The following is a 24,311-nucleotide window of genomic DNA, read 5'->3' as shown; positions in this document are numbered from 1 at the left end:
TCCTTTAACAAGGATGGGTGAGAAGCTTGCTGCTGACCCATAAGGCTCAGCTATATTTGGGTTTCAACATTCTTAAGTGTATTGACCCAGATATCTCCATCTTTAGTTCTGGGGTTCCACTTTTTTAAATTGGATCTTTTTCTCTGTTGTAGCATAGATGCTGGGGTTAGCAGTTCAAACTTCTCTGATGCTCTACTATAGGTATAATTAGGTTCTTGGACTGACCTTAGATTTTCCCACCAATTGTCAGGAGATAATTCAGTTGAAAAATTGCATTTAAAATCTACTTTCCAGGACCATTTCTGGTACACATCATCTGAGGTTAAGTTTCCTAGAAACAGACCTGAAATGGATATTTTGTGTATAGGATATTAGGAAGCATCCTAAGAAACAACAGCTTTAAGGAATGACAGGAAGCTGAACTGGACACAGACAAAAATTCTGCTGTGATAAAATCATAACAGATGTCTTGGGTAATCCTTTGGGATTATCTGGAGCTGAGACCACCTCTGAGTCACTCATAAATTGGGGCAAAGGTAACAGGCTTTGATACTTTGCTTTAACTGGTAATTGGATGCAAGTTATCCTGAGAGAGGGATTGCAACCTGGGACAAGGCAGTTCCCTTTGACAGAGGGCAATTCCAGGAGAGAGATATAGCTATGAGAATCTGTCAAATGAATGACTTTGCCTTGACAGGGGTGTCTGAACAGTGCGCTATAGCATACAGTACAACATGTAACACATTTCTACATTGGTCTGCTTCTGTAGACTGTAAGCTCTAAGAGGACAGGGACCTTGTCTAGCTCACACAGTGGCATCTCCAGCATTTAGAACAGCCTGGCTCAGTATTTACTCAGTAAATATTTGTTGATTCAATGATTGAACTGAATGAGTAATTAAAGCATATTTGTAGATGTCACATTTTGTAAACTGACAATCACTTGGCACATCACAGGGAATACTGATACATGAAAACACACATAGGAAAACATCACAGAGTACCTCTCTATTTTCACATTAGAATAGAAATCTCCCAAGATAGCTCTTATTTTTCAAAATTGAAACTACTTTTAATGCATTAAATAAACTGACAAATGGTATGAGCAACATACTTATTTAAGTCACAATCTCCCATTCTAATGTGGAATCTTAATCAACTGACTTGGCTGTTATTTGTACTAAACAATGTTAAAGATATTATAATTGGGTCAGATTGTAGTTGAGTTGACTCTAAAGGTAAACTTTCTTCTGTATCTGTATCTCATTAATATTCACTTTTAACTGCCTCTCAACAGATGCCTACTTTTGGTTTTCAACTTAGGTTTTCAATGTTTTTATTATACTTATAAACATAGTGAATCTTCTCAAACATTTTCCTGTAATCATTTTCTATTGAATATGGGCAGTCTCTCATATGGTGTGAGAAAAAAAGTGAAGTCTGAAATGTGTTTTTCACTTTAAAAACATTTCCAAATGCAAAATGTCATAAAAACTCAGTATTAGTGAAACATTTACTGTTCCCTATTTTAACAACCACCATGTGTGAGTTCAAACTTACAACTGAAAACAATCAGACTTACTGAAAATGATCAGACTTACTGTGACGAGGAAATACCAAAAACAGCAGCAAAGACAAGTTTGTGAACCTGCTCCTGAACAAAAATGTAATTAGTGAAATTTATTTTCTTTTAAACCTAACAATTTTAAGTCACTGGAACTTGTGATAAAGATATGTAGCAAGTGAAGAAACGTTGATTTGAAAAAACTTATTAAAACCAGGTAAGAATGGCAAGACTCTGTGGTACTTGATACATGACCTGGTTCCCATGACTTGATACCTGCCCCCAGGGCAACTTGACTGAAACTTCATTCCAGATGGATTCCTTCCCTAAATTCCCAGTCAAGGGATACAGTATCTTACAGGCAGGGACAGGCCACCAGCCCTTCTCACACTCTAGTTCTGAGTTGCAGAGGTTGAATTCCTCAGAGAGTGTAGCTGAGAAGTCCAGGCTGTTCTTCACCTACTCAGTCTCAACTCAAAGGAGGAGGCTTACCCAGACATGGCAGGTTATGAATACTGGATAGAGCCCTAGTTACTTTTGTACCACTCACTCTGGAGTATAGTTCCATGGCAGGAGAAGCAAATTGTACCCAGAGCTGTTGACTCAGGCCTTTTTTTTCTCCTCAGGGGGAGAGAAAATCCATATGAACACAGAGCTTCAAAGTACTCTCCAAAGAACCTGGCTGTTATGGTTTGGATTTAAAATGTCCCTCCACACGTTGTATGTGGAAAATGCAACAACTTCAGAGGTGGGACATAGCTGGAGGGAGTGGACCCCGGGGGCATGGCCAGGGGCTGGATCTATCACTGGCTGTCTTTTTCTCTTTCTCTCCACCCCATCTCCCCACTTTTCTACTGCCATGAGCTGTCATGAGCTGCCATGAAGCTTTCAGAGGAGCTTCCTCCTCTGCCATGCCTTAATGCTCTGACACCATGGTGTTCCTTCCTGAGAGTGGGATAATCATAGAACAATCTCTGAAATCATGAGCCCCCAAATCAATCTAATTTGTGCTTGTCAGGTGTTTTGATCACAGTGGTGAAATGCAAACTAAAACACTGACTTTATTGAAAACAAGAGTGTGGTGAAGTTTAAGCCTAAGGGTACTCTCCAAAACAAAGCAGATCTTACTGGGTAGTGGTTAAGAGGAGGTTAGTTCATTTACGAGAGTAATAACTTAAACCACAGGTCAGCTAATTTACCAGAAAGAACCAGCAAAAAAGATAGTTAATAAGAGCCCTCCTAGGACCAGAGGAAACCTCAACAATGACCCTCTAGAAAAGTCCTTGCAAAGAAGCCCAGATTAAATTAGATGAGTACAGTGGAACAATTTATGCCCAAGGGACTGCCAAAAGCAACAGATCAATCAGCTAACAAACAGAACAATTAGCCAACAACTAGTGGAGCTTAACAGCTCAGAATTAGTGAGACAGCTTCACAGAGCGATCAAGGATCAAGGGAGAGAGACTGTCAAAAAGAGTCCTGCTGAGTCCACTGTCATCTCAGAGTGACTGTGCTTTCCCACAGCTGTGTCTCTGAAGATCAACACCAAGGGCACCATGGTTTGGATATGATTTGACTGTGTTCCCCAGGGGTTCATGTGTTGGAAGCTTGGTCCTCAGTGTGGCAATGTTGGGAGGTGGTGGGACTTTTAAGAGGTGGAGCTTAGTGGGAGATGAGTGGGACCTCAGGTGAATCGACCTTGGAAGAAGAAATCAATGTGATTCTGCAGGGTGAGTTAGTTCTTGAAAGAGTGAGTTGTTATGAAAGAGCAAGGCTGGTCCTTCTCTGCTCTCTGGCCTCATTTCTTACCTGTGATCTCTCTCTTGCACATACTCCTGCCATGATGCCATCCACTACAATGTTTTTTTTCCTTTATCTTTTTCCAGTTTCATGTCTACATATGTATAGACCCATATTTACTTATATACACACCTACATATGTGGAATTTTCATCTAAATATTAGAGGCAATTCCCCTTAAAATAATTATTTAAAATACTAGGAATGGAGTCACCATGTGACCAAGCTATATCACTTCTTATTACCTTCCCTAAAGAATTAAAGTCAGAATACTATAGTCATGCATGTATATCCATGTTTATAACAGCACAATTCACAGTAGCCAAATTATAGAAGTAACTTAGGTGTCTGTCAAGAGATGAATAGATAATATGTGATATATACACACAGAGGAATTTTACTCAACTATAAAGAACAAAATCTGTCATTTGCAGAAAAATAGATGAAACTAAAGAATATCATGATAAATGAGGCCAATGAGTCTCAGAATGTCAAGGGTCTTATGTTTTCTCTCATTATGTGGAAGCTGGAGAGAAAATAGGAAACAAAAGAGACTTCAGATAAGTGAGGAGAGAGATGAGTAGAACAAATCCAGATTCTATAAAGTTACACATCAACTAAGAGAAGATTGACATTCTGAAAATTACTTTTTTTCTGGTAGCGATTCAAATGATTTTTGTCCATAGAAAAGATAACACCCAAAAGTTATGATTTCATTGCTCTGCATCCAAATGGGCAATCTCGGTCCTCCCTTTCTTCCTTCATCCTTTCCTTCCTTCCTTCTCCGGTAGCTTTTTTTCAATTTATTATATCCCTTTTTAATACCATGTTTGACACCTTTTTGATGCCATTTTTGCTTATTCACTCATTAATGAGTTCAAAAAAATTTTGGACATCAGCACACAATGCATTTGTATTACAGTCATATTTTTAATATTTAGAAATTATACTTTGACATGCCTTAGATCAGTGAAAGTTTCAGGTTTCATGAAAAAGAATAATGATTAAAATGAAATGACTGAGAGAGTTGCCAATTTAAATTTCCCACATAATGTCAATTTAAAAACACATACACTGCAACCTATCATCTAGTAATGCCACCATTTCATAAATTGCAGTGTAGGACTTTTTAATACCAAAGGCATAGGTTAAATGGTAGTATGAGCTATGCAGCCTTATATTACTTTTTTTTTTCTCACTAAACTGCATTTTGGTGAAAACTTCAGTGACAAGTATAATTTGGGAAGCATTGCCTACAGATGACTGCTTTCCTTTGCACTTGGTTGGCTTCTTTTATTCACTCATTGAAGGTCTTTGCTGAGGCCTCTCTATGTCCTTTTAAAGGCTTACCATGAGACAAAGGACACCAATTTTTTGTCAAGCAGGTATTGTCTATGTACATACATGGTTCCTGATATTGTGGAAAATATATATTACTGAGAGCAAATTGACACTGAATAACTCCCCACATAATTGTATTATTAAAATTCTGCTAAATATTACAAGGAAAGGGAACAAGTTTAATAGTGTACATTGAATAGTTTATATGCCAATCATTTCTCAGTGTGTGCTGCCCTGATAGAAAGGCCTCGAAAATTATTCTTTGAGTTGTAGCTGCTAATGCAAGAAAGCCACCTTCCTTCTTTAAGGTTGAAATATGTGACTGAAAGTAGCAGATAGTAGACTTTGCCTTGCATATTAACCTGAGCTTACCAGGAACCCAGAGAAAGTAAAGACCTCCAACCTTTTGCTTCTTTCCTTTCTAGAAGAAACAAGCTGAGTTCTGAAAAATTCTCTCCTAGATAAAATAAATTTAAATAAGGTCAGTTCAAAGTTAGTCTTTCTAAGAGACACAGAGGTGCTTTGTAGAGCTGATAATAATGTTATAAATTTAAATGGCCCTATATAGCCCAGCAGTGCCATAGATACATGCCCTAAGGCAGTCTTAGGAGAATAGATGGACCCTATCATGTGCAAACTTATTATAAAATTCCCATATATTAATTTGATGTGATTGAATAAGTGTGGGCAACATGGGCTTTCATATAGCTTGTAAATATGTAAGAAGATCACCACCAGTGATCTCAGTACTTCATACTGTCCCCATTCTATGCCACTGAAAAGTTGAGGGGGAGCACAAGAAATAAAAACTCAAAAACATTAAGGATCAAGAGACATTTACTTAATGAAGATAGGGTTGTATCCTAGACTACAAAGATGTGGTAGTGTGTTTTGATTGGGAACCTGAGACTATTAAATTGTTTGAGTAACTCACTCAGTAGAGTACTAGTAGTACTAGTAAATAGAGTAGAAAGTAGAGTCTAATGTATAAGCAACCAAAAAAGTGGCTGGTAGATTTCTTTTTGATGGACAGTAATATATTTCTGTGTATGAGGGAAATTTTAATAAAATAATTTTGACAGAGAAATAGGACAAGGAATAATTTTCTCATTCTTCTACCATCTCCAAGATTTGTCTTCATTCCATTGTAGACTTTGTAGTTTGAAGATGAACCACAGAAGCAGTGGTCACTGAAGATAAAAGTCTTCCATAAACTTCTGAGAATCCCAGAGATAATTAATAGTTTCAGAAAACCAGTCAAGAAAGATATTCTACAGATAAAAGGCCAATTTTGCAATTCAAGGTACAAAAACTTAGATGAAAAATTTAGTTGTATTAACTCTACTCTCTCAATAAACCACCAGAGAAGCCAATTGATCAATCAAGACTGAATTTGTTAGACTTTGAATGGTTAGGGAAAACACCAGCAGCAGAAACTATCATAGTTTATAGCTTGTTAGTATAAGTAAATTATGCAAGAGTAGTTAAAGGTTTTTAGAGCCACTCAGATTTAGAGATTTTAAGATTAGTCATGCAAAGTGGATAATTTATTGGGATTGTGTGGAATTTATGATATAATTAATTAGATTGATGAGCACAACAAAGATGAGGGGATTGAAGAGTTTTGATAAATAAATTCTTTGTCTTGATAATTAAGCAGTTAAGTTCATTTATAGTTTTATTTTCTTGGAAATAGATAATTCCAGGACTAAGCAAAAGTAGTTATTTTTGCTTTGCCTCAGTGTTGCCTAGTGCCAGTACTGTTTAACATATGAACTGGGAATGATGTTCTCAGGATTCTTTTTTATTTTTTTCCCCAGCTAAAGCTGCAGGATAGATCACTATCACCTAGGGACATGTTCAGTCCAGACCTGAATAATGTTTGATGTGTTGTGGTCATGTCAAGAGTTTCTAATGGTAGTCATTCCAGCCTCCATTTGTAACATATTTTCTTGTTTGTTTTTGTTGGAAGCTCATGTTTAGACAATTTGATGTAACAGCAACTGCAGAGCAGAATTTAAGACTTTGGAGAGCACACATTTGAGAGTTGCAACATAGGTAATTACTAAGAGAAAGACCATGACATGAGTTTGCAATCATTCCTAAAGCAGGAGCCAAGAGTGGCCAAATTAAATGAAGAAAACTGATTCCATCCCTAATTTGTAAAGGCCACACAAACCAGATTGGTGTTAGCCAAATTTCATAAATTATTTTTTCAGTAAATTTTTTTGGGATGAGGAATTGAACCCAAGGGTGCCATACCATTGAGTGATATCCCCTGCCTTTTTTAGCTTTTGAGATGGGGGCTTGCTAAGTTGGCTAGGCTAGCCGTGAACTTATGATCCTCCTTCTTCAGCCTCTAAAGTCACTGGGATTATAGGCCTGCACCATGGTACCCGGCTAATTTAATAATTTTTTTATACTGGTGTTTTAGATAATTTTAGTAATATCAAAGATACAACAAAGGTCTGTAATAATATAAGTACAACATTTTTCCTAATTCAGTATGTGTTCCATCTTGAAAGGTCTCTGTGTTAGATTGCTGTTGCTGAGCCAAAATATCTGACAAGAACATAGAGGAGGAAAGGCTTTATTTTGGCTCAGAGTTTCAGAGGTTTCAGTCCATAGTTGGCTGGATGTATTGCTTTGAGCTTGAGGTAAGACAGAACATGGGGGGGGGGATGCAGCAGGGGAAAACTACTTAGGTCATTGCAGTCAGGACAGGGGGGAGAGAGAGAGAGGGAGAGAGAGGGAGAGAGAGAGAAAGAAAGAAAGAGAGAGAGAGAGAGAGAGAGAGAGAGAAAGAGAGAGAGAGAGAGAGAGAGAGAGAGAGAGAGAAGGAGAGAAGAGAGAGAAGGGATGAGAGAGAAGAGATAAGATAGAGTCTCCAAGGGCACATCTCTAGAGACTCACTCCTTGATCTAGTTCTCATCTCCCACAGTCTCCACAGCCTCCCAATGGGTTAATCCACTGATGAGTCAGAACTCTTGTGATCCAATCATTTTCCCAAAGCCCCACCTCAGACCATTGCTACTTCAGGACCAAGCCTTCAACATGTATGTCTTTGGGGGAGCCTTCATATCCAAACCATCGTAGTCTCTATTGTGAAACATCAACTGTTCAAATTTATGAATTTATTTTTATTTTTATTTTTTTGGTGGTACTGGGGATCCTGGAAATCCTTCTACCTTCAGGTTACACTCCAAGACCTATTTTATACTTTTTTTTATTTGGAAACAGGGTCTCTTAAGCCAGTGAGGCTGGCTTCAAACCTGTGCGATCCTCTTGTCTCCACCTCCCAAGTGCGGGGATTACAAGCGTGCACCACCACGCCCGGCACAAAATTTACGAATTTTTTATATGAAGAGTTTTATGTTTTGTAATGTGGTCACTTTCCTGTTCTTCTCTACCATTGCCTGTAGAATTCTACCTTCTTCTCAAGACTCACATAAAGTGTGAAATGAAGAAAACGTTCTGAAGTGTTTCTTCTCCACTGATTACTTCTGAACTGTAAATTGAAGCTTAGGGTCCCCTTTCCTTTCAAATTAAATTATCCATATGTCTTTTTTCTTAAAAGGAAATTTTGCAGGTGAAAATGTATGCCAGTGATCCTAAGAACTAACTGGAAGGGAGCCATCTTATTACTAACATTACAGATTACAATCAATAGTCTTTTGTGCTTCAAATACTCATATGTATATGTAATACAGAATTTGGTGTGGCATAAGTTCCGTTGGTTAGTGCTAGGCCAGTTCTACTGTACATCCATATTTTATGTATTTCCACTGAAAGAACATCACTGGGTAGTTGTTACCAATTAGTATTGGATTTGCAATCTGTTAGCTGGACAGGGATTAGGGTTTAATTTAACTAACATACTTTTCTCATAAACTGTAAATATAAATATAAACCACCTGTTTTCTGCTTTTCTATAGTCTTTCCGTGAAAGCTTGATTGTAAAAGCATGTGTTGTGTATGTGTGTTCTTACCCCAAAACAACAACAACAATAACAGCAGCAGCAGCAGCAGCAGCAACAACAACAAAACACCTTTTTCTAGGTTTGACATAATAGAGATTTTAAGTTTCTGACTCTATTCTATTCTGGGTTTTGTCATCTAAATAAATTTCTTGGTGATTGAGTTCAGTTAATCAGGAAGCCAAGTGATTTATAACAAGGAAATGGTACCAAATGAATCTGGGTAGCATCCAAAGAAAAAGTGAATACAAAGCCAAAAGTCAGTTTGATGGTATGTTTTGACCAGGTCACAATGAAATTATAGACAGCATATTTGAATTATGCCAAAAAGTATGTAAGCATGCAAAAAATCATTAAGGATAGGAGCCTTGCTGGTAGCATAGCTAAAAAGTAGTAAGTGTCTGCTAACAATCAGAAAGAGGAAAGAAAATAACTAGAGTAGTAGACAATAAAATAGTGCAGATTAAACCATGGGAATAATTGGTTCTGGTCATCTGGGCCTTGTTCAGAGATCTTGAATGGAAGCTGTGTACTATTCACAGTTGTCTGCTGGATCTGAAGGTCTTTGTTAGAAGATATCTCCATTTCCCAAGTCTTATGCTTCTGGGAAATTCTAAAGAATTCTCAGCTTTAAGCCTCTGGCTGGGACGGTGTTCCAGTGATTCAGTGATGAGTTACATCTCCTTAATTGAGACATACAGATCTAAAAGTTTATACCTTATAGTTTTATTTTTATATTATGTGTTCATAGGATCTGACAAAGTCCTTTTCATCATGCCTGAAGGGAATTTTCCCCCTGTGATATCTCTTTTAAAATCTAAATATCCTAGAAAATTAGGAGAATGGAAGAAAGTAAAATTCTCTCTTGAGACATAATGCCCAATAAATTTGTAAGGATGCATCAATTAAAAATTACGGATGCAAGAACATAACATATTATGAACAGTAAGACTACTGCCAAGCCTCAGGGCCTTTGGGTTTGTCCCGTAAAATAAACTATGATTATTCTTGATTACCATAAACATTGGAATCAAGTAACCTAGAAGCCAAATGATTATTTATATGTAAATATTAGCATGTTTCTTTTTTTTCTTTTTCTTTTTCTTTTATTTGGTGGACTGTATTCATATATCATAATGGGATAAAAACTTGTGTAGACATACATACACACTTCGCCCCGTTAGCCCCTACCCAATCCTCACCCCGTTTCCTCCCCATCCCTCCTTCCCATGCTTGGCTCAGTGGTTGACATATAATATTATAGCAATTTATCCAAAATTAACAATGATAATCTCACATAACATATTCATCTGTCGGATATCAAACTTTTGATCACTTAGAGATAACACTTCAGTATTTCTTTTTGCTTTCTTGCTTACCAGAGGATATTTTTTCTTTTTTTTTTAAGGTAAAACTATCGTACATTTATTTTTTTTCCAGAAAAAGCCTATCCTAACAAGAAATATGAACTCTAAATACCAAAAAAACTCTCGTAAAAGAATAAAGCTAGTAGATGTACATTTTCTGATTTCAAACCTTATATAGAGCTACAATAGTTGAAATAGTGTAGTATTGCTATAAAAGCAGATGTATAAATCAGTGGAGTAAAATAAAAAGCCTAGAAACAAATTCTTCCATATATGGTAAAGTTATTTTTGACAAAGTTTCCAAGAACATTTGGTGAAGGAAATAATAACCTTTTCACTAAATATTGTTGAAAAATAATAATTACACGAAAAAGAATAAAATTGGACCCTTACCTAACACCATATACAAATATTAACTCAAAATAGATAAAAGACATAAATGTAAATCTTAAGACTATAAACTTTTAGAAGAAAACCTGGGTCATAACACTTCACAACATTGAAATTGGCAGTGATTTCTTGGATATGATTTCAAAGACACAGGCAACAAAAGAATAAACAAACTTCCTAAAAAATAAAAAAATGTACAATGTAAACAGAGTTAGAAGTTACTGATAGAATGGGATAAAATATTTCCAAATGCTATATCTGAAGGTATATTAATATTCCAAATAGAATCCTAAAAATTAGCAACAATAAAAGCAAACAATACAATTTAGAAATACAATTTAGAAATAGGTAAAAGACTGAAATAAATAATGAATCTCCAAAGATTTTTACCTATAAACATATGAATATATTCTTCTTTGCTTAATTGTCTGCTGGATGGAAAATCTTGTTTCTCTGGTTCTGGTGTGTATTACCTATTTCTTCTTTGTAGTTAATCTCTTTGAATATTTTCTCTAGCGCTGATTTTGAAGACATAAATTCCTTCAGTTTTTGTTTGTCATGGAAGCTTCTCATTTCCCCATCTAATTTGATAGAAAGTTTTGCTGGGTAGGAAATTTTTGGCTGGAAGTTGTTTTCTTTCCGAGTTTGGAATGTGTTACTCCAAGCCCTTCTGGCTCTCGTGACTTGGTTTGGGAAGTCTGGAGTGATTCTAATTGGTTTGCCTCTGAATGTCACTTGGCCCTTTGTTTTTGTTGCCTTTAAGATTCTCTGCTTGGCTTCCACATTGGTCATTTTGACAATTATGTGTCGTGGGGATCCTCTTCTCTGATCCTGTCTAAATGGAGTTCTATAAGTTTCCTGGACCTGTGTATCGACCTCTCACTCTATGTTTGGAAAATTTTCTGCTATTATTTCTTTGAAGATATTATTGATCCCTTTGGTTTCACCTTCTTTTCCCTCCTCTATTCCGATTATTCTTAGGTTAGCTCTCTTAAAGTGGGCCCATATTTCTTCAATGTCAGATTCCTGCTGTCTAATTTTTTTTCTAATTTATAAATTATGCATTTTGGAGTGATCCTCTTCTAGGAGCGAGATTCTATTCTCCATGTGGTCTAATCGATTGTTTATACTTTGAATTGAGGCCTTTACTTCAATGATTGCATCCTTTATCTCTTTGACTCTCTCTGAATTCTTTTCGAAAGTCCTCTATTATTTCTACAGTTATATTCTTGATTTGATCTTCTAGAAATCTCTGAATTTCTGTTTTATCAGGTTCTGATGTTGTGGGGTTGTGGGCATTCATTGCTCTATTGTTGTTCCTCTTTGCCATGATTTCAGAATTTTGTGCCTTCCCTGGGTCACTACGACTTCACTTAGGGTGCTCTGTATCTCGAGTCTGTTGTAATCTCAGCTGCCACTACTCCTTTACTGGGTTGTATCGCAAAGTCTCATACCCAGGAAGTTAATTGAGGCTGCGCAAGACTGTAGGGGTGCCGGGCTGGGCATTTTCCCACTGGGAGCTGCGGCTAGGGTGTGGTATCTCTGCCACTGCTACTCCTTCACTGGATTGGACTACAAAATATCTGACCCAATGAGATTATTAAAGCTACGCAAGTCCCTGGGAGTGCAGTACAGGGATTTCTCCTTTAGCGGCCGCAATTACACTCATGGTTATTGTGCGCACAGATGTGAAGCTGTGGCGGCGCGTGATGTACAGTAAACTCGCTGTAGCTGCTGGTAATATGGCGCCGCTGCCACGCCCTCGGCTGTGAGGCTGGCGTATTTCTTCTCAGGTTTTCAGTTCCGTTCTGAGTCCCTGGAAGGCATGATGAGCTTGACCACTAGGAGTTTTAGGCGTTCTTTGTGTTGAAACAACTGCTGAATTACACCCGAATGATCTGCAGCTGCTCACTTTAGCTCCTGGTTTACCTTTCCTCTCTGGAGCCTGGTGCTATGAGGAAAGATGGCACCGGCACGGTTCCGCCGCTGCATTACAGGCTTGATTTCTGGTCTCTGATTGTTCTTCTAGTCTTTTTTCCCCTCTGTCTCTTGTGTTTACATTTTTTATTTCTCTTCTGATGGTGTTTTCTGGCTATTAAAATGCTGATTTTGTGGCAACAGAGATAGAGTTGTTGTTGTTGTTTTTTCTGGTGGTACTGGGGTTCCTGGAAGCCTTTCTACCTCCGGGCTACACTCCCAGACCTATTTTTTACATTTTTTTTTTGGAAATGGTCTCCTAAGCCAGCGGCTGGCTTCGAACCTGTGAGATCCTTCTGTCTCTGCCTCCCAAGCCCGGGGGTTACAAGCGTGCGCCACAACGCCCGGCTAGAGATCGTGTTTTAGCAGGACTCTAAAACGCTGCTTTTCTCAGTTGCCATCTTCCCAGAAGTCAGCATGTTTCTTTTACTATAGAAATATGTGCTATATTAAAATATTTTGTTAGTTAGCCTGGGAAGTCTCAGCTCTTGTGATATGTTCATCTCTCTTTAATTTTGACAAATTAAAGGACTGTCAGTTCATTTTTTACTTAATTAGCATTTGGAGAATGCAAAATAAGCCCAATAATTTCTAGCGTGTTTTCTATTATTTTACTTTATGGGATAAAAGAGCAGAAATTTCTGTTTCCTGGTGGAAATTTAAAGGTAGTTTCAGCTTTTAAGATGCCTTACCAGTTTGAATAATCTGAATTTATGGCTTAAAATAATAAAAAAAAAACTAAGACTATTTTGTGGAGGAGAAAACATTTGAACACACATTATGGCTTCAGACAATATTTTGAAAATACATGATATATTGCATGGCGTGGTGGCGCATGCTTGTAATCCCCGCGCTTGGGAGGCAGAGACAGGAGGATTGCGCAGGTTCGTAGTCAGCCTCGCTGGCTTAAGAGACCTTGTCTCCAAATAAATAAATAATTAATAATAATAATAATAATAATAATAATAATAATAAAATGGTTTGGGAGTGTAGCCCGGATGTAGAAGGGCTTCCAGGAACCCCAGTACCACCAAAAAAAAAAAAAAAAAAAAAAAAAAAAAAGAAAGAAAAAGAAAAAAAAGAGAAAATACATGACATGTAAACACTTTCTTCTTCTATGATGTTTGGGAACTGAAACTATGGTCTTGCTTATGGTAGGCAAGTGTTACTAGCAGAGCTACACCCTCAACCCCCAAAATGAAATTTAGTAACTTATTATTTCTTCCAAAATAGAAAAAAAATTGTGTTAGAATAAATAAGAAGTGTGCCAAAATTTCAGAGAAGTATCTTGGTGATAAAGAGAAGCTTTTGAACTAAGCAGAATGGCTAAAAATGTCACAAATTTGATGAGGGAAAATAAATGGACAGAGTCAAGATGGTTAGCATTATAACAAGATAAATTAGAGAAAAAAATGTTATACATTGTAATCAACACATTATAATCAAACTTCTAAAAAACAAATATGGAAAAAACAATTACTGATGACAATCACTGAAAAGTGCCAGTGATTTCAATAGCTTAATATTTCTCATCTAAAGCCATAGAGGTAAAAAAATAGTGCAACACACGCCTAATGGGGCCCGGGTCGCGGGACTCTGGGCCCCGGCCGAACTGCGCGTAGCACGCCAGACACCTGGAGAAACCAGACCCAGTAAGACGCTGGGTTCTGGGCGGGGGTCGCGGGCTGGGCACGCCAGATGGGGCCCGGGTCGCGGGACTCTGGGCCCCAGACCGAACTGCGCATAGCACGCCAGACCCCTGGAGAAACCAGGCCAAGTAAGACGCTGGGTTCTGGGCAGGGGTCGCGCGCGGCGCACAAAAGCCGGGGCCTGGGTCGCGGGACCCTGGGCCCTGGGCCGAACTGCGCGTAGCACGCCAGACCCCTGGAGAAACCAGGCCCAGTAAGACGCTGGGTTCTGGGCGGGGGTCGCGGGCGGGGCACGCCTAATGGGGCCCGGGTCGCAGTACTCTGGGCCCCTGCCGAACTGCGCGTAGCACGCCAGACCCCTGGAGAAACCGGACCCAGTAAGACGCTGGGTTCTGGGCAGGGGTCGCGGGCTGAGCACGCCAGATGGGGCCCGGGTCGCGGGACTCTGGGCCCCAGGCCGAACTGCGAGTAGCACGCCAGACCCATGGAGAAACAAGGCCCAGTAAGACGCTGGGTTCTGGGCGGGGGTCGAGCACAGGGCACCCCAGCTGGGGCCCAGATCGCGGGACTCTGGGTCCCGGCCGAACTGCGAGTAGCACGCCAGACCCCTGGAGAAACCGGGCCCAGAACAGAAAAAGATAAAGAAAAATATCGGAGAGGTGGTAAGAAAGCCGTTATGGATGCCAGGACACTGGAGATGCAGACAAAACTTATCTAAATGCACTGGAACTTATGGAAAAATTCGCCGTGAAAGAGGACTGCTATTTCTCTATATTGTTAAGAATCTCAGACATCACATATAAGGAGAGAGTTTAGCGGAGACCAAGGAGAAATGCGGTGTTGAAAGAGTTCTTCGCGATGGTGGTAGAGACTTGTATTCAGGAGAAGCAGAAACCGGATCTTACCAACTTTATTTTTTTGGAGAAATTACACCAAATGTCGAATGCTACCATCACGCATGCTTAGGAACACTGGACAACATTCAGAGTGGAAAAAGAGCCTGGGAAGGATTTGAAACGGTGGAGGCAGTGGCAATGCCAGTGGCCAATATTCGGGGGAGGCAGAGATCTGATACATTACAACTGGAACCTTTGAAATACTAACCACAGAGACAGTGATCGGAACCTGCTGAGGGGTTAGGCGGGCGCCGGGGCCAGTGGCCGACATCGGAGCTTGCTGTGAGGCAGGGCCACTACTGAGGCCTCCGTGGCCGGGATTGGAACCTGCAGAGGGGTTAGACCGATGCTGGGGCCAGCGAGGCCGGCATTGGAGCCTGCCATGATGCAAGGCTTGTGCTAGGGCCTCCGAGGTCGGGTCCAGAACTTGCTGAGGGGTTAGGCCGGTGCTGGGGTCAGCGAGGCCGGCATCGGAGCCTGCCGTGAGGCAAGGCCAGTGTTGGGGCCCCCGAGGATGGGACCGGAGCCTGCTGAGGGGTTAGGCCGGTGCTGGGGCCAGCGAGGCCGGCATCGGAGCCTGCCTTGAGGCAAGGCCGGTACTGGGGCCTCCGAGGCCAGGACAAGAGCCTGCCGAGGGGTTAGGCCGGTGCTGGGGCCAGCGAGGCTGGCATCGGAGCCTGCCTTGAGGCATGACCAGTGCTGGGGCCTCCGAGGCCGGGATCGGAGCCTGCCGAGGGGTTAGGCCGGTGCTGGGGCCAGCGAGGCCGGCATCGGAGCCTGCCTTGAGGCAAGGCCGGTACTGGGGCCTCTGAGGCCGGGATTGGAGCCTGCCGAGGGGTTAGGCCGCTGCTGGGGCCAGTGAGGCTGGCATCGGAGCCTGCCGTGAGGCAAGGCCGGTACTGGGGCCTCCGAGGCCAGGATAAGAGCCTGCTGAGGGGTTAGGCCGGTGCTGGGGCCAGCGAGGCCGGCATCGGAGCCTGCCTTGAGGCAAGGCTGGTACTGTGGCCTCGAGGCCAGGATAAGAGCCTGCCGAGGGGTTAGGCCGCTGCTGGGGCCAGCGAGGCCGGCATCGGAGCCTGCCGTGAGGCAAGGCCGGTACTGGGGCCTCCGAGGCCAGGATAAGAGCTTGCCGAGGGGTTAGGCCGGTGCTGGGGCCAACGAGGCCGGCAGCGGAGCCTGCCGTGAGGCATGACCAGTGCTGGGGCCTCCGAGGCCGGGATCGGAGCATGCCGAGGGGTTAGGCCGGTGCTGGGGCCAGCGAGGCCGGCATCGGAGCCTGCCGTTAGGCAAGGCCGGTACTGGGGCCTCCGAGGCCAGGATAAGAGCTTGCCGAGGGGTTAGGCCGGTGCTGGGGCCAACGAGGCCGGCAGCGGAGCCTGCCGTGAGGCATGACCAGTGCTGGGGCCTCCGAGGCCGGGATCGGAGCATGCCGAGGGGTTAGGACGGTGCTGGGGCCAGCGAGGCCGGCATCGGAGCCTGCCGTGAGGCAAGGCTGGTACTGGGGCCTCCGAGGCCAGGATAAGAGCCTGCCAAGGGGCTAGGACGGTGCTGGGGCCAGCGAGGCCGGCATCGGAGCCTGCCTTGAGGCATGACCAGTGCTGGGGCCTCCGAGGCTGGGATCGGAGCCTGCCGAGGGGTTAGGCCGCTGCTGGGGCCAGCGAGGCCGGCATCGGAGCCTGCCGTGAGGCAAGGCCGGTACTGGGGCCCCCGAGGCCAGGATAAGAGCCTGCCGAGGGGTTAGGCCAGTGCTGGGGCCAGTGAGGCCGGCATCGGAGCCTGCCTTGAGGCAAGGCCGGTACTGGGGTCCCCGAGGCCAGGATAAGAGCCTGTCGAGGGGTTAGGCCGGTGCTGGGGCCAGCGAGGCCGGCATCGGAGCCTGCCGTGAGGCAAGGCCGGTACTGGGGCCTCCGGGCCAGGATAAGAGCTTGCCGAGGGGTTAGGCCGGTGCTGGGGCCAACGAGGCCGGCAGCGGAGCCTGCCGTGAGGCATGACCAGTGCTGGGGCCTCCGAGGCCGGGATCGGAGCATGCCGAGGGGTTAGGCCGGTGCTGGGGCCAGCGAGGCCGGCATCGGAGCCTGCCGTGAGGCAAGGCCAGTACTGGGGCCTCCGAGGCCAGGATAAGAGCCTGCCAAGGGGTTAGGCCGGTGCTGGGGCCAGCGAGGCCGGCATCGGAGCCTGCCTTGAGGCATGACCAGTGATGGGGCTTCCGAGGCCGGGATCGGATCCTGCCGAGGGGTTAGGCCGGTGCTGGGGCCCGCGAGGCCGGCATCGGAGCCTGCCGTGAGGCAAGGCCGGTACTGGGGCCTCCGAGGCCAGGACAAGAGCCTGCTGAGGTGTTAGGCCGGTGCTGGGGCCAGCGAGGCCGGCATCGGAGCCTGCCGTGAGGCAAGGCCGGTACTGGGGCCTCCGAGGCCAGGATAAGAGCTTGCCGAGGGGTTAGGCCGGTGCTGGGGCCAACGAGGCCGGCAGCGGAGCCTGCCGTGAGGCATGACCAGTGCTGGGGCCTCCGAGGCCGGGATCGGAGCATGCTTAGGGGTTAGGCCGGTGCTGGGGCCAGCGAGGCCGGCATCGGAGCCTGCCGTGAGGCAAGGCCGGTACTGGGGCCTCCGAGGCCAGGATAAGAGCTTGCCGAGGGGTTAGGCCGGTGCTGGGGCCAACGAGGCCGGCAGCGGAGCCTGCCGTGAGGCATGACCAGTGCTGGGGCCTCCGAGGCCGGGATCGGAGCATGCCGAGGGGTTAGGCCGCTGCTGGGGCCAGCGAGGCCGGCATCGGAGCCTGCCGTGAGGCAAGGCCGGTACTGGGGCCTCCGAGGCCAGGATAAGAGCTTGCCGAGGGGTTAGGCCGGTGCTGGGGCCAACGAGGCTGGCAGCGGAGCCTGCCGTGAGGCATGACCAGTGCTGGGGCCTCCGAGGCCGGGATCGGAGCATGCCGAGGGGTTAGGACGGTGCTGGGGCCAGCGAGGCCGGCATCGGAGCCTGCCGTGAGGTAAGGCTGGTACTGGGGCCTCCGAGGCCAGGATAAGAGCCTGCCAAGGGGCTAGGACGGTGCTGGGGCCAGCGAGGCCGGCATCGGAGCCTGCCTTGAGGCATGACCAGTGCTGGGGCCTCCGAGGCTGGGATCGGAGCCTGCCGAGGGGTTAGGCCGCTGCTGGGGCCAGCGAGGCCGGCATCGGAGCCTGCCGTGAGGCAAGGCCGGTACTGGGGCCTCCGAGGCCAGGATAAGAGCTTGCCGAGGGGTTAGGCTGGTGCTGGGGCCAGCGAGGCCGGCATCGGAGCCTGCCGTGAGGCAAGGCCGGTACTGGGGCCTCCGAGGCCAGGACAAGAGCCTGCCGAGGGGTTAGGCCGGTGCTGGGGCCAGCAAGGCCGGCATCGAAGCCTGCCGTGAGGCAAGGCCGGTACTGGGGCCTCCGAGGCCAGGATAAGAGCTTGCCGAGGGGTTAGGCCGGTGCTGGGGCCAACGAGGCCGGCAGCGGAGCCTGCCGTGAGGCATGACCAGTGCTGGGGCCTCCGAGGCCGGGATCGGAGCATGCCGAGGGGTTAGGACGGTGCTGGGGCCAGCGAGGCCGGCATCGGAGCCTGCCGTGAGGCAAGGCCAGTACTGGGGCCTCCGAGGCCAGGATAAGAGCCTGCCGAGGGGTTAGGCCGGTGCTGGGGCCAGCGAGGCCGGCCTCGGAGCCTGCCGTGAGGCATGACCAGTGCTGGGGCCTCCGAGGCCGGGATCGGAGCCTGCCGAGGGGTTAGGCCGCTGCTGGATCCAGCGAGGCCGGCATCGGAGCCTGCCGTTAGGCAAGGCCGGTACTGGGGCCTCCGAGGCCAGGATAAGAGCCTGCTGAGGGGTTAGGCCGGTGCTGGGGCCAGCGAGGCCGGCATCGGAGCCTGCCTTGAGGCAAGGCCGGTACTGGGGCCTCGAGGCCAGGATAAGAACCTGCCGAGGGGTTAGGCCGGTGCTGGGGCCAGCGAGGCCGGCATCGGAGCCTGCCGTGAGGCAAGGCCGGTACTGGGGCCTCCGAGGCCAGGATAAGAGCTTGCCGAGGGGTTAGGCCGGTGCTGGGGCCAACGAGGCCGGCAGCGGAGCCTGCCGTGAGGCATGAACAGTGCTGGGGCCTCCGAGGCCGGGATCGGATCCTGCCGAGGGGTTAGGCCGGTGCTGGGGCCAGCGAGGCCGGCATCGGAGCCTGCCGTGAGGCAAGGCCGGTACTGGGGCCTCCGAGGCCAGGATAAGAGCCTGCCAAGGGGCTAGGACGGTGCTGGGGCCAGCGAGGCCGGCATCGGAGCCTGCCTTGAGGCATGACCAGTGCTGGGGCCTCCGAGGCTGGGATCGGAGCCTGCCGAGGGGTTAGACCGCTGCTGGGGCCAGCGAGGCCGGCATCGGAGCCTGCCGTGAGGCAAGGCCGGTACTGGGGCCCCCGAGGCCAGGATAAGAGCCTGCCGAGGGGTTAGGCCAGAGCTGGGGCCAGTGAGGCCGGCATCGGAGCCTGCCTTGAGGCAAGGCCGTTACTGGGGCCTCTAGGCCAGGATAAGAGCCTGCCGAGGGGTTAGGCCGGTGCTGGGGCCAGCGAGGCCGGCATCGGAGCCTGCCGTGAGGCAAGGCCGGTACTGGGGCCTCGAGGCCAGGATAAGAGCCTGCCGAGGGTTTAGGCCGGTGCTGGGGCCAGCGAGGCCGGCATCGGAGCCTGCCGTGAGGCAAGGCCGGTACTGGGGCCTCCGAGGCCAGGATAAGATGCTGCCGAGGGGTTAGGCCGGTGCTGGTGCCAGCGAGGCCGGCATCGGAGCGTGCCGTGAGGCAAGACCGGTACTGGGACCTCTGAGGCCAGGATAAGAGCCTGTCAAGGGGTTAGGCCGGTGCTGGGGCCAGTGAGGCCGGCATCGGAGCCTGCCGTGAGGCATTACCAGTGTTGGGGCCTCCGAGGCCGGGATTGGAATCCTGCCAAGGGGTTAGACCGGTGCAGGGGCCAATGGCCAGCATCGGAGCCTGGCGTGAGGCAAGTTCACTCCTGCGGCCTCCAAGGTCGGGACCAAAGCCAGCTTAGGGGTTTGACCGGTTCAGGGGCCAGCGAGACCAGAACTGGGTCCTCCCATGAGGCAAGGCCGCTGCGTGAGCCAGCGAGGTCTGGATCAGTCCACTGAGTAGCCAGGCCACTACTGGGACCATCAAGAGTGGGATTGGTACTTGCAACGCAGCATGCACAGAGAAATATCGCAGAAAATATAAATCAGACGCTTCTCTTAATCAGCAATAACTAGGAGGAAAAGGGCAACAGGAAGAGGTTGAGCTATAGAAAGGGCCCTATAGTGAAGCAACTAATGTGATCAATCAGAGGGTATGTAATACTGGAGGACGGAGCCTCTTTAAAATGCAGGAGGTACATAAACAAATGTATCAAAGTAAATCACCAAAGAAGTGTGGCATGGAGGGAGGGGGAGGGAATGGGACGGGGGCTGGAGGAGGGCTAATTGGATGATGTGTGCTTGTATATCCTCTCAAGCCTTGTACTCCAATGTGATTGATATATGACTACAATGCACCAATTTAAAAAATAAATTAATTAAAAAAAAATAGTGCAACACTGTTTTTCAAGAGCTGAAAGAAAATAAGTTATCAACCTCAAATCCAATAGCCAGTGGAAATATTCTTTAGAAATCAAGGCATATAAACATGTTTAGTAAAGGAAAATTAAGGATGTATTGATTTAAGCACCTGCTTTAAAAGAAATGCTGAAAGTATGCATGGTGGCACACACTTGTAATCCCTGTACTTGGAAGGCTGAGATAGGAGTATTGCAGGTTCATGGACAGCCTCAGCTACTTAGTGAGGCCCTCTGCAACCTAGTGAGACCCTGTTTCCAAATAAAAAATTAAAACAGGACTGGAGGTATAACTTGGAGGTAGAATGCCCCTGCATTTAGTTCCCAGTTTTGAAAAAAAGTAAAGAAATGTTGAAAGTTCTGATAGAAGGAAATTGATAACATAGAAAATCTTGGACTTCACAAATTAAGGAAGAGCAACTGAAGTGTATCTGTATATGCGCATTCCCAAGGCTGCCATAACAAATTGCTACAAGCCTGTGTGGCTTTAAGTAATATAAATAACGGGGTATGTTGATGCACACCTGGAACCCCAGTACTTGGGAGGCTGAGAGAGGAAGGTCACAGGTCTGAGGACATCTTTAGCAACTTAGTGAGACTGTCAGCAAACTAGAGAGACCCTGTTTCAAAAAACCAAAAGATAAAAAAGACTGGGGTTTTAGCTCAGAGGTAGAATGCCTTGGATTCAATCCTCAGTACCACACACAAACAACAACAAACAACAACAACAACAACAACAACAAAATATAGTCTTTCATAATTCTGAAGGACAAAAATATGAAAGCAAGGTTTCAGCAGGACTGTGGACCTCCAAAGGCTCTAGAAAATACTCTTCTCTTTCCTCTTCAGCTTCTGATGGGCTGCGCATTCTTCTGCTTCTTGACTGTATCACTCTCGTTTCTGTGGTCACCCTGCCTCTTCCTCTTCATGTCTGTGTTGTCTCTTCTGTGTCTTATAAAAACACTTGCCATTGGATTGGGGGACCACATGGATAATCCAGTATAGTCTCATCTTGAGATTCTTATTACATCTGCAAAGTCTCTTCTTACAAATAAGGTCACCTTCACAGGTACCAGGTGTTAGAACTAGGACATATTTTGGAGGTTCACCCTTCGACTCACAACTAACTCGTTTGTTGTCCAAGTGATCTCTCTTTTGGATTTACAAAACAGAGAATTCCCTCGCGAGAGTTTCTTCTCTTTTTCTTTTGAATGAACCTCTCAAACGAAAAATCTTGTTCATGTCACATTTTTCCCAAGTGGTCACTGAATATCAGTGTTCTCAGTGGAATTATGCCAATTAGAGAGAGTTGCACATGAAATAAAAAAAGGAAGGGAGGAGGCATTCTGCTACATGGGCAGGCAGAATGAAAAGATCCTATTAGCACTGCAGAGATTACTAAGAATGATGTTCTTGAAAACCTCTGGTCTCTAGAAACTGAGCAGTAATGGTCATCAGTGGGATCCAGTGAATACTTCTCTTCTGAGCAGGCAAAACCAAAGGAAGCAGTTCTTGAAGATATAAAGATGAGACTGAAGAAAACACTAATAAGGTAGGTGATATAGGGCAAACTTTGCACAAAGGAAATTTATTTGACAAGACTTTCTGAACAGTCAATTCTTAGGACTGACCTGAGGATGTGTTTTTTAGGCCTGTCTATTTTCTTTCTATAGGGTTTGTCTTATAGATTCAAGTAGAAAGTGGTAAGAGGAGACAGGGAAGCAAATGGAAGCCAGTGCCGACCATGGGTAAGAGTTTTCAATGGAGAAAAGGCAACCAGTGATTATGTCTGGAGGGACTGCTCAGACCTTCTGATAAATGACCAAACTATTTTTATTTTTACAGAAGGTAGAATGAATGACAGATTAAATGTGCCACCGGCTTGTAGAAATCATGTAGTACATTGCTCTCAGTTTATTTGGACTGAAGTTGCTGTGATTTCTGTGAGTTGTGTTGGAGATTAACATGTTTACTAATTAATTTCAGTTAAATGGTCTACCAAATAACCTGAGGTTTCCTTTCACAAGCATTTTATTTTTACAAAATAATTCTAAAGTCATGGTGAAATTGTAGTGGTGTAAAAATCAATTTGATCTTTTCACAAATTTCCAGAGGTTTTTAGTCTAGGCAAAAAGATAATCATTTAAAGTGTCAAGAAAGCACAACTTTGCCTTAATCCTGTTTTTAAGAGAATGTGTGTTCCAAAGTTGAAAATTATGCTCACTGTTAGTTTATAACAAATACTCTTTAACAGTCACATTATAAAAATGTTTTTAAGTTCCTATTTTGTAAGATACTTCTATTAGAAATGTGGCTAAATTTTATCATTGTCTTTTCTGTACCTCTTGATATAATTATATGATTTTTCTTCTTTATTAAGTGTCTTAATATTGAACTGTTCTTTTATTCTTGTTATAAAACACACTTGGTTTCATACTTCATTGTACTTGTGAAATAATTTTATGACATTTTATTTATGATTTGGTATCTTTATTCATAGGTACCATAAGGAATAAAGATAATCATTTCTATCAAAATAGCAAATTACATAGAAGTGTATTCCTTTCTATGTTGCGGTTGTAGCTTAAGCATTCGTTTATAACTATAATACTGGCCTATTATGTAAAATTTGTACATTTGAATATATTTGTTTCTGTCTGTATTAGACAATTCTGTAGAGTTGTGAACCCAAGCACTAACCAATCAGTGTAATAAACAGGATTGTGTCAGGGATAAAACCGAGCAGTGTCCACTCAGTGTGCTTGCTTACCAGACTTTTGGTTGGTTGCACACCCTTCTTCAGAAGTAAAGTACCTTGCCAATAATACTTTTGATATTATGAGTTTTATTTGGGCATCCCTAGAATCTGCTTCTAACAGTACCACTTCAAGTTTCATTTGGCTACATTAACTACATCTAGGAATTTGTTTAAAGAGCAAATAGGAATTTCTTCTTTTAGAAGTGTTTGATGGATTTTTTTTTTCTGAAACCATCTAGTCCTGTCGCCTTTCTAGGTAAAAATCTTTCTAATTTTTTTCTTACCAGTTTGATTCATTCAATGGTTTCACATGCATGTATTGAATGCCTATATCCAATAACTGTGCAGTGGTCAGGGTGGGCCATTACCAAGGAGATAAACATAGCCATGGATCCTACCTCTTGCCTGTGTGGATCAAAGAATCTTCTAAATTTCTACCTCTTCTTGAATAAGTTTGAAAATTTTTGTTATCCAAGTCCATGATGTGTTTACTCTAGTTTTTCACATTTATGATCATGGAAAATACATTTTGTTACCTTGAATTTTAAAAATTTCTTCAGATTTTCTCTTGTATTTCTAATAGTTTATAGTTTTGTATTTTTTAGTCAGCAAATGGCACATAAAATAAGATCTAAAAAGATGAGTCATTACGATAAAAGCTAATGCATTCATAGTACTTCTAATCTCTTCTATTTTCTTTAGATCATATTATCTAACCCCCACATAGCCATATGAGGTAGAGGCAAACTGAAAACCAGTGTCCCTTTAAGAATCCAATGCCAATTTCCTATATATATTGAAATCTATATCTCTGTATCTTGTCAGGATTTATTTGAAGAAATATTTCTGTTTCTTCAATTTATTTATTTTGTGTTTTTAGCTTGAGTATTTTATTCTCTCTGTAAGAAATAATTCCTAAGGAGTAGTAAGGACAACATCACCACAGTGGAGAGTTAGGTAATTAAAAACAACAACAACAACAACAACAACAACAACAACAACAACAACAA

This window comes from Muscardinus avellanarius (assembly GCF_963383645.1).
Source record: "Muscardinus avellanarius genome assembly, chromosome: 5".
NCBI lineage: Eukaryota > Metazoa > Chordata > Mammalia > Rodentia > Gliridae > Muscardinus > Muscardinus avellanarius.
This window is presented reverse-complemented; position numbering follows the sequence as displayed.